The sequence below is a fragment of the Balaenoptera physalus genome (assembly GCF_965194825.1).
Source record: "Balaenoptera physalus genome assembly, chromosome: 17".
NCBI lineage: Eukaryota > Metazoa > Chordata > Mammalia > Artiodactyla > Balaenopteridae > Balaenoptera > Balaenoptera physalus.
Genome location: NC_138895.1, coordinates 2162351 through 2174886, shown reverse-complemented (window position 1 = coordinate 2174886; position 12536 = coordinate 2162351). Strand labels below are relative to the sequence as shown.

The window sequence follows — 12536 nt, the reverse complement described above, 5'->3', positions numbered from 1 at the left end:
TATATGAATAAATCAATTTGTGTATCTGGTTTTACATTATCATGAAATAGAAACAAACTCACTTAAAGCATAAGTCCATGCCAGTGAATCAGCAAAAACACCTATTCTCCATTTCTTTGTTTTTCATCCATAGAAGTGATAAGGTGATTTTCAACTGATAATGCTGTAGAACTTTCTCTTGAAGCGCAAACTAATAACCCGTGTCTTTGTCAAGATGAAAGGTCAGCCTGAGTAACTGATCACGATGGAAGCTTCCATGGTGCCCTCATGAGACAAACCAGCACGAGCATCTCATGGGACCAGCCCCGTCCATCCGCGGGGCCTCGGTCTAGAAGATCATGAGGCTAAAAGCCATCTTCCAATGTGGCAGCAGGTTTAGACAGTATGAAATCTACATGCTAATTTAAAAAGTTTACACTTTTAAAAGTATAATAAAATAGCAAAATCATAAAGTCCTTAAAAATAAGGATGAGGAAATTCTCAGTAATATATAATAATGAGGCATAATGAATTTATACAGAATACTGCTCATTTTTCATTTATTTATTCACCAAACATTTATGCTCTTATATTAAGCATTTTATTATATATTAAGATAAAAAAGACACGGTCAGTTTTCTGAAGATATTAGTCTCTGTATAAGTAGATGTCTTTGCTTTTGTTCTTACTATGAGGCTACACAATCTATACAGAAGCAATATCCAGTCATTACAAATCCTCTTAAATGTTTGCCTTAAGCCTATTACTATAAAGCATCTTTTAACAAAAAAATTATCTGGGGCAATTAACTTTATGGAAGAAAAATAGAAGAGTTATATCCTTTATCTCACAACTTCCTCTAAATAAAATCCTTTATGTTTTAAAAAGTGAAATAATTTAAACAATCCAGGAGAACTACACGGTAGTAGGTAAGTGAGTATTTAGTAACTTTTGAAAAGAGGGAGTTCTAGATTTAGGACTAATAAGAAATTATATATTCATATGTACAATTAGGGTTAGGGTGAAAGAAAAACAACAAACAGTGGCAATGTAGCGGGAAATACGGTAAAGTATAAGGAAAATCCTAACAACCTAATAAATGAAAAGACAATACTACAGAGAAAAGTCATTGAAGAAAATGGAAAAACCATTATTATTTCTAATAAATACGAGAGCATGTTCAATCTCACTAGAAATAAAGAAGAGTGTGATAATATTACAATGACTTCGCTTTTTCCAAACGTTAAATTAGCAAAGATCACTGAAAATTAAAATAACTAAAGCTAGCAAGTTTACCTTGAAGTATTTGTATAAAATTCCTGGCAACTGTGTGAAATTCTTTAGGGCAATAATTATAATATATGTTAAAGCCTTAAAAATGTGGATGTTATGTGGTCCAGACATTCCCTTTCAAAAAATTAACTGTAAGGAAATACAATATACGAAAAATAAAGTGTTAAACACCTTATTATTAATAAATATTAAAAAAATGAAAATTCTGAACAATTTGCATTAAAATAATGCTCATAAGAGTCATGGAAGAGTCATTTACATGGAAAATGCAATAATATGACTTTAAGGGGGACATAAGAACAGGAAAGCAGATAAGTTGGTTAAAACAAAGGAGCTTGTAGAAGGCTGCAGGGGAACGTCTGCCAAAAACATTATCATACGCAGCTCAGGTCCTGACATTAACCTACTGTGTGGTTTTGGACAAGAAACTTTATGTCTAGCTTGGCTTAACTGTAAAAGTAAAGGTTGCAAATTCTCAAATTATAATTATAATTTGAAATAATATTTCATAGGTAGTCATAAAAGTAAAACAGGAATTTGCTATTTCAACTAGCTGACCTTTCCAAAGGCCAGACTTTAACAGCTGTTAAAGCTCATTATTTTAAATAAAGAGTAACAAAATTAAGAATGTGGATGAGGCAGATATGTGAAGGAAGCCTGGAGACTTTTCCGAATACGGAGCATGGGTCCTCGGCTGTGAGTAGATCGCTCCAAAAATGAATAAAGTACTTAATGAATCTAATGATGGGCTGAAAGATTTGTCAGTTAAGAGGTAACTCAGTAAACTAGTGAGACTTAGAACCGTCTAGGTAAACTGTGTGACTTAACATGCCATGAATTCATTAAGACCAATTTGGAGGAATCTGAATCTGAAAATATAATCAGTAAAAGTTACACAGGTATAAAAATTGGCTTAATTCAAGAATCTTTGGAAACCCTAGTCCTTATACTTGTATTTTGTTTTTAAGATTCTGATAAACATTATGGCAACTACGTTAAGAATATCAATGCTGAAAAAGATGAGTGGACACCACTATTCTTATACCATTCTATTTCTGTTGCCATAACGTTGTTGTAATATATTTAGATAAGTACATTTAAAATATCCTTTAAGCATAAATTTTTATGTAGATCAGATGACTCCCTTTCTAAATCAAATTTTGGACTTCAAGTTTTCTTGTTCATGTATCAAAATGAAGCTATTGATATTGATTTGTCTCTATTAGCAGAAGAACTTCACGATTAAATGATGTCATTTGTCTATCAATCTTTCAATTAGAAAATCAGTTAACTTTAACTTCTTTTCCATTCAATTTTTGGAATCAAAGTAAAACTTCAGAAATTTCATTATGTCAAAATTGAAATATCTCTTACTCTGAATGCTACCATAAATTCAGTTAAAAACTTCAGCATTGGATATGTTATTTGTTACTGCAACAATAATATGAATTTGTACTGTTGGTAGAGCACAGTGTTACGGTAATATCAGTATTTTCCTAAATTAAGAAACGTATGCAGCTAAAGTGTACTTGCATTGATTTGGGTGAATATGCCAGAAAACTTATACTAACATGAGAACTTATAAAGTGCTGTGAAATTTCTAACAGTAGAAGGGACATGATGTAAGCAAATAGTCCATAATATCTCCTGAACTTTGCAAGCCCAGTGGTCTCTGCCCTCTCTACATAACTTTAACCAAAGGGCCTTGGTTTTGGATTGGAAAATTCCTGCAACCAGTGGTAATCTTAATTTGTTGAACTTGATGGAGAGCAAGTCCAAAAGGAGGGAAAAAAAGAAAACAAACAAATAAAAAAACTAATAGCAATGTATGAAAACATTTCTGAGTATTTTTGAAATCTAGAATTCCACCCAAAGCCTTCAGAATAAATGGTCACAGGCCAGATTCTCATTTCCTCAAGTCTTTCCATAGATGATTGCTCTGCTAGCTCCTGGTCAAATACATTTGCTGAAGTTCATTAGCTCATAAAGTCTGAGGATATTTTCAGAAAAAGAAACTCATTTAACTTTGTTCAGCTGGCTTTTCCCATGGAATAGATTTCAAGAAATTATAAAAAAAAATTCCCTATAAAATAAAATATCTAATGGATTTTAGTAATAATGGAGCCAAAATACCTTACTAATGGTATTTATTAAAACTTTTTTTTGTTAATTTTTGACAGTCAGAAACAGTGTTCAACTCAACATACTGTCTGAACGACTTTATGAAATGAAAAATTTAAAATGTACCTGGCATTTTGAAGATGTCTTTAAATATTTTTAAGTGACTAAAATATGCAAGCAAAGATGTTGTACGTGTGAAGAACAACGCAATGAGTCCCAGCATTTTCAATAATGTAGTTGTAATAAAGTCGCTGAAGATGGCTAAGAAACATAGTGGGTAATAGGAAAATATACAGTAAAAGTTTATCACCCAAAGTGCTCTCACAATTAAAGACTACAAAAAAAAATTCTGCAAAAGGATCATTTGCCTCTGAACTACTCTTCATAATAGATATGCTTTCTTTAAATTACTGCAGGCTGTAACAATTTTGGAAAAAATAAAAGAAAATAATGCAGGCAAACAGATAAATGCTAAAACCTTTGGATTCAATGCCATTTGGGTTTTATAATTTAAGGCCATCATTCTTAAACCAGTGAGAAATCTTTATAAACTATGCTTACAAACAGTGATTAATCCATGTATGATTGAAGATGAAATGCTAAAATATTATCAAGCAGAATATTCATGTGACGATCATGAGGCACATAGTATGGAATCCATCCCTCATTCCTGACCTTGAGTCATTTATGGGCGACCACATGGACTTCACTCAGGGCCTGTGAACCGTTCCATGTGTCCACTGCTGTCCTTCAGTTGAATGTCATCTTTCTTACAGTGAGTTTAACACTGGTCTAGACCCTTTCACATCCTCCCACTAATCTCTGCAATAGCTAGGGTACTGCCACTTTCCAGAGGATGCAATTAAGGAAACATCACATACATTCATAGTATTTCACAACTATTAAGTGGGAGTCAAACCCAAGTCGACCATGCTCCATGGTTCCTATTTTTCTTTTAGCCCAACCTGCTTCTTTGGTTTTCTACAATTATTTGCCTAAGCAAACATCAAAGACCCATTGATTGAGCATGATTATAATTGAACTTCCATTGCAAATAGCCTGAAAGATCCTTAAAATAGAGGACAGACTCAGAGCCCCATTTGGTACAAGACACGAAACTCAGGAAAGTGATTTACTGATTTTCTCAAGCATAGTCTGTTCTGAGTCATCATTTCTTCTTCTTTACAATACTGTTGCTATTTTAAGCTTTTTTCACTCTCTCTCTACAAGTAAAAAGTGTCCCATAAGCTATCCATTTCTTTAAGATTCATGGTTAGAATTGGCTTAAAGTTTAGAAATGCCAGTGATCTAGAGAACTTCAGTGGGAAGGGAAAAGAAAAAGCTTTCACTTCCTCCATATTTTCGACATTTACCACAGAGACTTTCCGAGCCGGCTGTAATCCCCCAGAGACGGGTGGCAGAGCGGGCTGCAACTGAGGGACTCAGGTTAGCAAATGAATCAAGTGTTTGTATGATATCAAGTGTTCCTTAGATGCAGACTATTCAAAAATATACTTCATCAATTGTATGTCTATAAATGGAAAGTGAAGCTGCACAAATGAGATGAAAAACTTACATGCTGAACAAAAATAGGCAAAACAATCTCTAGGGCTTCCCTGGTGGTGCAGTGGTTAAGAATCCGCCTGCCAATGCAGGGGACACTGGTTCAAGCCCTGGTCCCGGAAGATCCCACATGCCGTGGAGCAACTAAGCCCATGTGCCACAACTACTGAGCCTGCGCTCTAGAGCCCGCGAGCCACAGCTACTGAGCTCATGTGCCACAACTACTGAGCCCACGTGCCTAGAGCCTGTGCTCCGCAACAAGAGAAGCCACCGCAATGAGAAGCCTGTGCACCGCAACGAAGAGTAGCCCCCGCTCGCCACAACTAGAGAAAGCCTGCGTGCAGCAACGAAGACCCAACACAGCCAAAAATAAAATAAAATAAAATAAAACACGAAAAACTCTAGAGTAGAATAATAATTTAAAAAAAACCTCTAATACATTTATCCGTCTCTTTATCGGGTCACTGTGGGCAGAGCCTAATTTCTCTTGCCCCACAGAAAAATTCCTCTTCCGGAAAATGAAATAACGTCTACATATGAAGGTAATTTAAGCTCTATGTCATCTATCTTCTGAGGAATCTAAGGCTATTTTGCAACATAGGGGACAAACACACCAGAAAGCACAATCTATATGGATTACAACTTATTACACAGAACACGTTGAAAATTACAACAAAATTGCTTTGGAGGCAGAATCTATTTTTAATCTCCCTGCAACACCAATCACCTGGTATTTGACAGTTAACTAATGTTTGCCCAGCAATAACCACAAGCATGCTTTTTCTTTTTCTGCTGCAGATTGTCTTGATGGGTCTCCTGGTTAGGCAGAAAATCAAATCTGCCCTCAAAGCCCTCTTTCTGCTTTGCCTCCCGCTTCGACTTTGCACGCAGCCCAGGTACACACCCCCTCTGCTGCCTTCCACCCTCCCCTCCCCACGGAAATGAATTAACAGCACATGTTAGAACGCCAGGGTCCCGTAAGCCCCTCCTCTTCCTTCCTTTTTTTCTGTGGGTGGGTTAGGAGTCATATTTAGTAGAAAACCATGACAAACCTTTTCTTTAAGAATATTTTTCTTTACACATCTTTATCCTTCTCATTTGTTCTTCGTTCATGTGAAATGTATCCTAATTGATTATGTTTTTGAACTTTATTAATTACATTTTTACTAAAACTAGTACATCAACTGTACAGTAATTTTGTAAATCTTATAAATGTGAATGGTAATGATGAATAAAGGGAGAAAAATAGAAATATGAAAAGAAAACAGAATTAGATGAAAGCTCATGGCTTTCACTTATTTCCTTGGCACTATCATATTCATCAATATATTCCTTACTAGTCATTGAATTGATTCTGTGTCCTTGAACGGTGCTTGAGTCTGGATTAGAGCAATATCTCCACCAATCTCAGCTGTAATGCGTGATGATCAGTGCTGCACCAGGGGGTGTCTAGGCCTCCCCTGAGTTTGTGAGGGAAGGATTTCTGGAGGCAGATCTGCTCTCAAGGTGAATGTAAGCTGTGGAGGTGTCATGTGGGAAAGCATGGGGTACGGGTGGATCCCCAAAAGCTGGGAGACACAGGAGATGATGCCAAATCCAGACAGAGACCAGAACCCTGAGAGGCTTCTATCCTGTGTTGATAGATGTCGTCATAAAGGCAGTAGGAAGCCACTAAGGTAATGTAACAAGGGAGACTGATGACATGGTCGAATTTACATTTTAGAAGCATCATTAATCTGGCAGTGGCTGGGAACGGGGACAGAAGGGCAGGTATCTACGTCTTTGTAATGCTTTGGCTTCTCGCAGACTTCCTGAAGGCCCCCAGTTCCAGATGTGTCTCTTTTACTAGACTGTGGACATCTTGAGAGAAGGGAGTGTACCCTTTTCTGTGTTCCTCGTGTCTGCACACAGACAATGCATAGAAAGAGTGTGGGCAATAAGTATTTACATCAAGAAGGCAGGTTTGGCCGATGCTGCAGTAACCAGATGAGAAGGGGTGGCCCTACCTCGGTTAGGGTGCACCTTCCAGATTTACTCAAGGGCAGCTGTTGAGGAAGAGGCCCGGGTACAGAACTCAATTCAGATTCCTTCTGGTAACGGAGAGAGGAACGCAGAGAAGTCAGAATCAGGAAGACAGCCAGCTCCGGGGCGGACCCTGTGCTGAGACGTGTTCAGGACGCAGCCTGAGGGATCCAGGCGCGTTCTGAGCTCCAGTTAACAGAACCGAAACTTACCGTCCTCAGGCCAGGGGCCTAAAGACTGGATGAAACTTCCTGATCAAACATATTTCATTTCAATTTATTCCCCCCAAATGGACTCTACACTATCCCTATATGATATGTCTATATGTATAAATATTTTCATCAAATATATGGAACATTCACAGAGGGGTATACAGATGTTCACTTCGACAATTTATTTGGAATCACTCAAACAGGAAAGAAAAAAAAAAAAAAACAGAAGAAAAGTGTTTCTAAAATGCAGACCTTGTGTGTTATTTTGTAAGAGCTTAAACCCATCAACCTGGTGGGTTGATTATACAGAGTACTTCTTGTAATCATATCTATGTAAAGTTTAGAATAACCAAAATACATGTGGAGAAAGAGGTACTAACATGTTTCCACACGCTGCTGGATGTGGTGTGCTATTTGTTATTCGTAACATACTAATTTTATTTTGAGAAACTTTACATGCTGTCTGTGTAATAAAGACTGGCAAGAAAATTTGGTTTTTCTCGTATAAATTTCTTGGATCCTTAGGGTTTTGTTTTTGTTTTGTTTATTGTTGTTGCTTTTTTCTGGCAACGTGATAAAATTTAGCCACACTTATAGCTCATATTATCGATTCTCTATAGAAATCAGCTCTTTTCTAGTGATTTCTTTTTAACATATGCACACAGCTTTGCCAGCTCAGTGGAGAGTAACAGCTCTAGAGAGAAAAGGAAATGAGTTTACTGGGATAGCTACATCTAAGTCAATACACCTGTACAACATAATAAGCCATCACTGCTTTATTCTCCTCCAGGTTGTCTGAAGGCTGTTCCACTGACAGAGATTAAGGAGTTTATTAAATAACTGCTAAATTAACACATAAGCTCCGGCACATTTCATTTTTGAGGCAGTGCCAATTCTTCACTTTGACTATTTGATTTCTAAAATTTAATTATGAACTTTATTACTGTGAGTCAATCATTTTCCTTTTCCCCCTAAGTATAAGAAAAAATTCCCCAATTCAAAGAAATCTATTTTTCTAGAAATTGACTCACATGTAAAAGGCATCACTTGAAAACTATTATGTTCATTAAATTAGCAACATATAACAAATTACCTTGGGATGCATGGTCTTTCCGTGTCGAATCATCCTGATTTGGTTAAAAAGCGGTTGAGGAGGAGAGTCTGAGTCACTCAGGGTGGGTGAGGGCCCCTGTATGTCCAGGGCCTGAGTGGTCTGCAGAGGACGGGTCCCATGTCGGGGGTCCCAGTGGAGCCTAAATTCTGTTTACCCAGTGAACATGGAATAATTTCCTATCTCGGTTACCTGGTGACACCTGCCTGCCAGAAATTTGTTTGTGTTCCAGACCAAGAAGTGTCCCGGGGCAGTGGCCGTCCTGAGGCTGCGCGGTGCAGGGACCAGCTTCCAGAAATGCACCCGGGCATTAAGGCCACGATACATGTTGTCTCTTTATAATACCTGGGTCCTGTGCTAGAGCACACGCCACTGGAAGGGGTTTTTCCAAGAAACTTAGAAAAGTCACCGAGACACACAGTATTAGAAAAGTGAGCCCGATCCTTAAACAGAGTAACTACCCAATGACGTCTCTGTGGCTACTTTCAGGAGAATAATTCCCCAGGGCTGCTCAGGTCAGAAGCTCCGGTGTCATATGTGTTCCCTCCTCTCCAAGCCCGGCTGAGGGCGCCTCGTCCGCGTTGTTACCCAGGTCCCTACAGCTCTGCAAGCTCCCAGGTCTAAGCCACACGCCCAATAACCTCCCCTCCCCCTCCCCCACTCTTCTCCCCTCCGAAGCATCTTTCCCAAGGCGCCAAAGCCATCACAGACGGCATCATGCTTCTGCCATCAGGTCTTGGCGGCTTTGGTGGCCCTCGGCGCTGTGGCTTGTTCATCACCCCAGATCTCTGCTCTGCCACCGTGGACCAGGCGCTCTGCCCTCTGACTTGGTGTGGCCTCAGCCATGCGACCTGCTGTGACCAGTGGGAGCCTGTAGATGTCCTAGCAGCAGGGGCACATGAAGAAGGACTGCAGGTAAGGCTTGCTCTGTCCTGCCTGTGTCACCGGCAAGAAAAGGACGTGCCGGGCTGACCTCCTGGCTCCACAGGAATCAGGAGTAAGGGGAGCAGAGCCAGGTGACGAAGCTTGAGGGAACCGCCACGTGAGAAGTAAGTACTCACTGCTCTAAGGCGGGGGGGTTGTCACTGTGTGTCACCCGGCAATGCTGCGGCCGCATCGGCCACCAAGACCAAGGCCCCTGCTATCCGGTGCTGCCTGCTTCATTCTGGACACGGCCCCTCTCCTGGTCCTGCCAGCGCTGTCACCCTGGCTGCTCAGACCCCCCACCCCCCCACCCCACCCCCCACCCCACCTCCACCCCCACCCCCACCCCCTGCCGGGTCAGCCGACCGTGATTACGGATTCCGAGGAGAAAGGCAGTTTCCTCTGAGTACCGCCCGGGGCTCCTTCCCCTAGTTACACGCTTCCAGGCCACCCCGAGCAACTCCCTTTGCTAAGAACCAGTAAACCTCAGATGACCCCTTTAGCGTCCATCCTCTCCAGCAGGCGCCGTGAGAACAGGGACCTCTATGAAGCAGAGACCCAGGAGGACTGGAGGGAAAGACACGTGTGTTGAGTGCTACTTATGTAGGAGATGCATCAAGAAAATACTCATTTTTATATTCTCGAACTTTCCTTTTGGATTTTTAACAACTACCTTTGATAGGAAAGAGTTGAAATATTATTGAATAATAAACATAATCAAAAATGAAGGTCTAATTCTATTTTTAGAAGTTTAACCCATGGAATTTATATTATCATTATGTTGTAACTATATAAATGCATTCTAGAAAAAGTCAAATTAAACATATTGTGAACTGTGTGTGTACATGAAGGTCATATGTCCTTGGCAAAAACAGTAGACCAAAGATCCTCAAAATTAGTGTCCTTCAACTTATCCAAGCCACAGAAAAGACTCTCAAAAATGAGAAGTATGAATATAACCCATACTAATTTCCTTTCAAATTTTACCTTGAAACTCTGTAAAAATTAATGTCCACTTAAAGATGTGAATGGATTATGAAGATTAAGCTATTTCATGAATCACAAATGTCAATATGTTCACAATTAATTTGATTCTAAGCACAATTATTTGGGAACAGAAGTCCACTATTTTTTTAGAAAAAAAATCTAGAAAACAAGAGGGGAGTGATTTCAGACAGGGTGACACTGTCTCTCACTGCACAGAATATAAGTTCCTAAAATTCAGGTCACCATGAACATGCATGGGTTTTACAAATTTCCCCCAGATAATGTTTTCAATTTATATTTAATGAAAGTTAGTAATGGGGACAAGAAGAAAACATAAAATCATTATAGTAGCTTCTAACATACGACAGGGATAATTCTTAAAAATGTTACATTTTTACTTCATATTTATTATCTTCCTCTATCTTTTAGCCAATCATGATTTCAAAAATATTTTTAATATGCTATGTGTTAATACTAGCTCTTAGATACCCTGAAGAAAAGAAGCCTTTTAAGTATTCTATCCTAGCATTTCTCAAATTCAAGTATTAAAACATTTTTTAAAAAACTATCAGACAATAACAATTTTGGGGAATTGGTAGTTCCAGAGTTTCTACCTGGGAAACGGTAATAACGTGAGCGATACTGTCTTTTCCTCTTACCCAGGTTTAAGACCCGAGGTGTAACATTGTAATGGACAGTCACACGGATGTACTGGACCCTGGAAGTGGGCGTCCCCCCTGGGCTGCTGCATGATGAGTGAAGGGGAGGTCCAAAGAGGGGGTCTGATGCCTTCATCTTTGTTTTGATACAGATGAAAACCCCTTCTTTATTTTCTGTTTTTTGAAAATTTCATGGTAAAAAAAAGTTTGAAAGTTATTCTTCTAAATTACTGAGGGGAAACAGAAATGTCCATTACTTCAGTCTTGCCTCTACCCAATCAACGGAGTCTGTACATGTCGGCTACGGTGATCTTTCCACAGGACAAATGAGAGTTAGGTCCAACAAGCCCTGGACCTTGATCATGTGGCCCAGCCACGGGGAGCTTTCCTCCGGAGCTGTCTCTCTCCATCCCTCCCCTAGTACCTTACCTTTCAGTCATGCCTTCTGTGCACACTGTGAGTACTTTCACCCTCAGTCTGTAATCATGTGCTCATTCCATCTTCCCAGCTACCAGAAGCGTTCTCGCAGGCAGGCAGTAGAGTGCAGATGCCAGGGGAGGACAGATGCTCAGAACTAGGGTCTGGGGTTTTCCCAGTTTCTCTCAACCTTGATTAACTGTTTTACAAATTTTGTTTTGTCAAACACACATCTGATCATTTCCTTCCTATGTCTCAAAGGCGTCCAGGGTATTCTTAGGATCAAATCCCAATACCTTAACAGGACTCCTTTCATAATCTGGGTCTCAGTTACTCCCATACTTGATCTCCATCTCCTCTGACCTCAAATTCAACTTCCTTCCTCACTTACAGGTATTTGTCTGGGTAATCTTACCCTTGGTGTCTCATTTTCTGAAAAGCCTGTCTTGAGTTCCCAAGACTGACATATATATCCCCCCAAGTCTCTCAATAGAGTGGAAGTATTCAGTAAATATTTATTTACAAATGTTGCCGCTGAGGTATCTGTTTACATTGGAAATCTATTAATAGGTATAATTAATTAATGCACATATGCAGGTTTAAAGGAATATAATGTCAAAATCAATACTTTTAGTTATGGGAATTATATTTGTACTGCAACATCATACTTTGACACATTAGTGAGAAAAGCTCTGAATGAGTATTTTATTCAAAAGAACATCTTTGTCATAGGACAGGTTTAGGGCAGTCTCACGTGAGGCTCATTAAAAGAGCCACAGGCACCTGAAATTCCATAACTAGAAAAGTATTCTTTGGCTTCACCAAAGGCAAGGCACTGCACGTCAAATCTGACCCATATGTGTGGGACTTAATTTCCCAATGTCGAAATATAAAGAAACATTGGCCACCCTTAGATAATGTGAGCTTTTGGGTGACAATCTCGATTGCAGAGTCATGAAAAATCATAAGATTTCCGAACACCAACCCACGTCCCACTTGGCTGGGCCCAGCCGGGCTGGCCCATTAGACGCCAGTCTTCCCCAGGATCAACACCCTCCCAGGGCATCCTCTGTGCCCTCTGCCCTTCTCACACATTTATATTGCTCTCATTTCATTTGCATTTGATTTTGACAATCCTGTACACGGCTTAACTTCTAGGTAAAGCATAAGTTTCCCAGTAAGGGATTACTCATTACTTCTTAAATAGTGAGAAGGAATCTATCAGTTTACTTCTCAGGTCATACTTGG

General features: G+C 39.5%; 1 protein-coding gene across 6 annotated transcripts in view; it reads right to left on the bottom strand.

Moving 5' to 3' along the window:
* SNTG1 (syntrophin gamma 1) overlaps positions 1-12536 on the bottom strand; it is a 478642-nt gene that overhangs the window by 18576 nt on the left and 447530 nt on the right. The window lies entirely within an intron of this gene.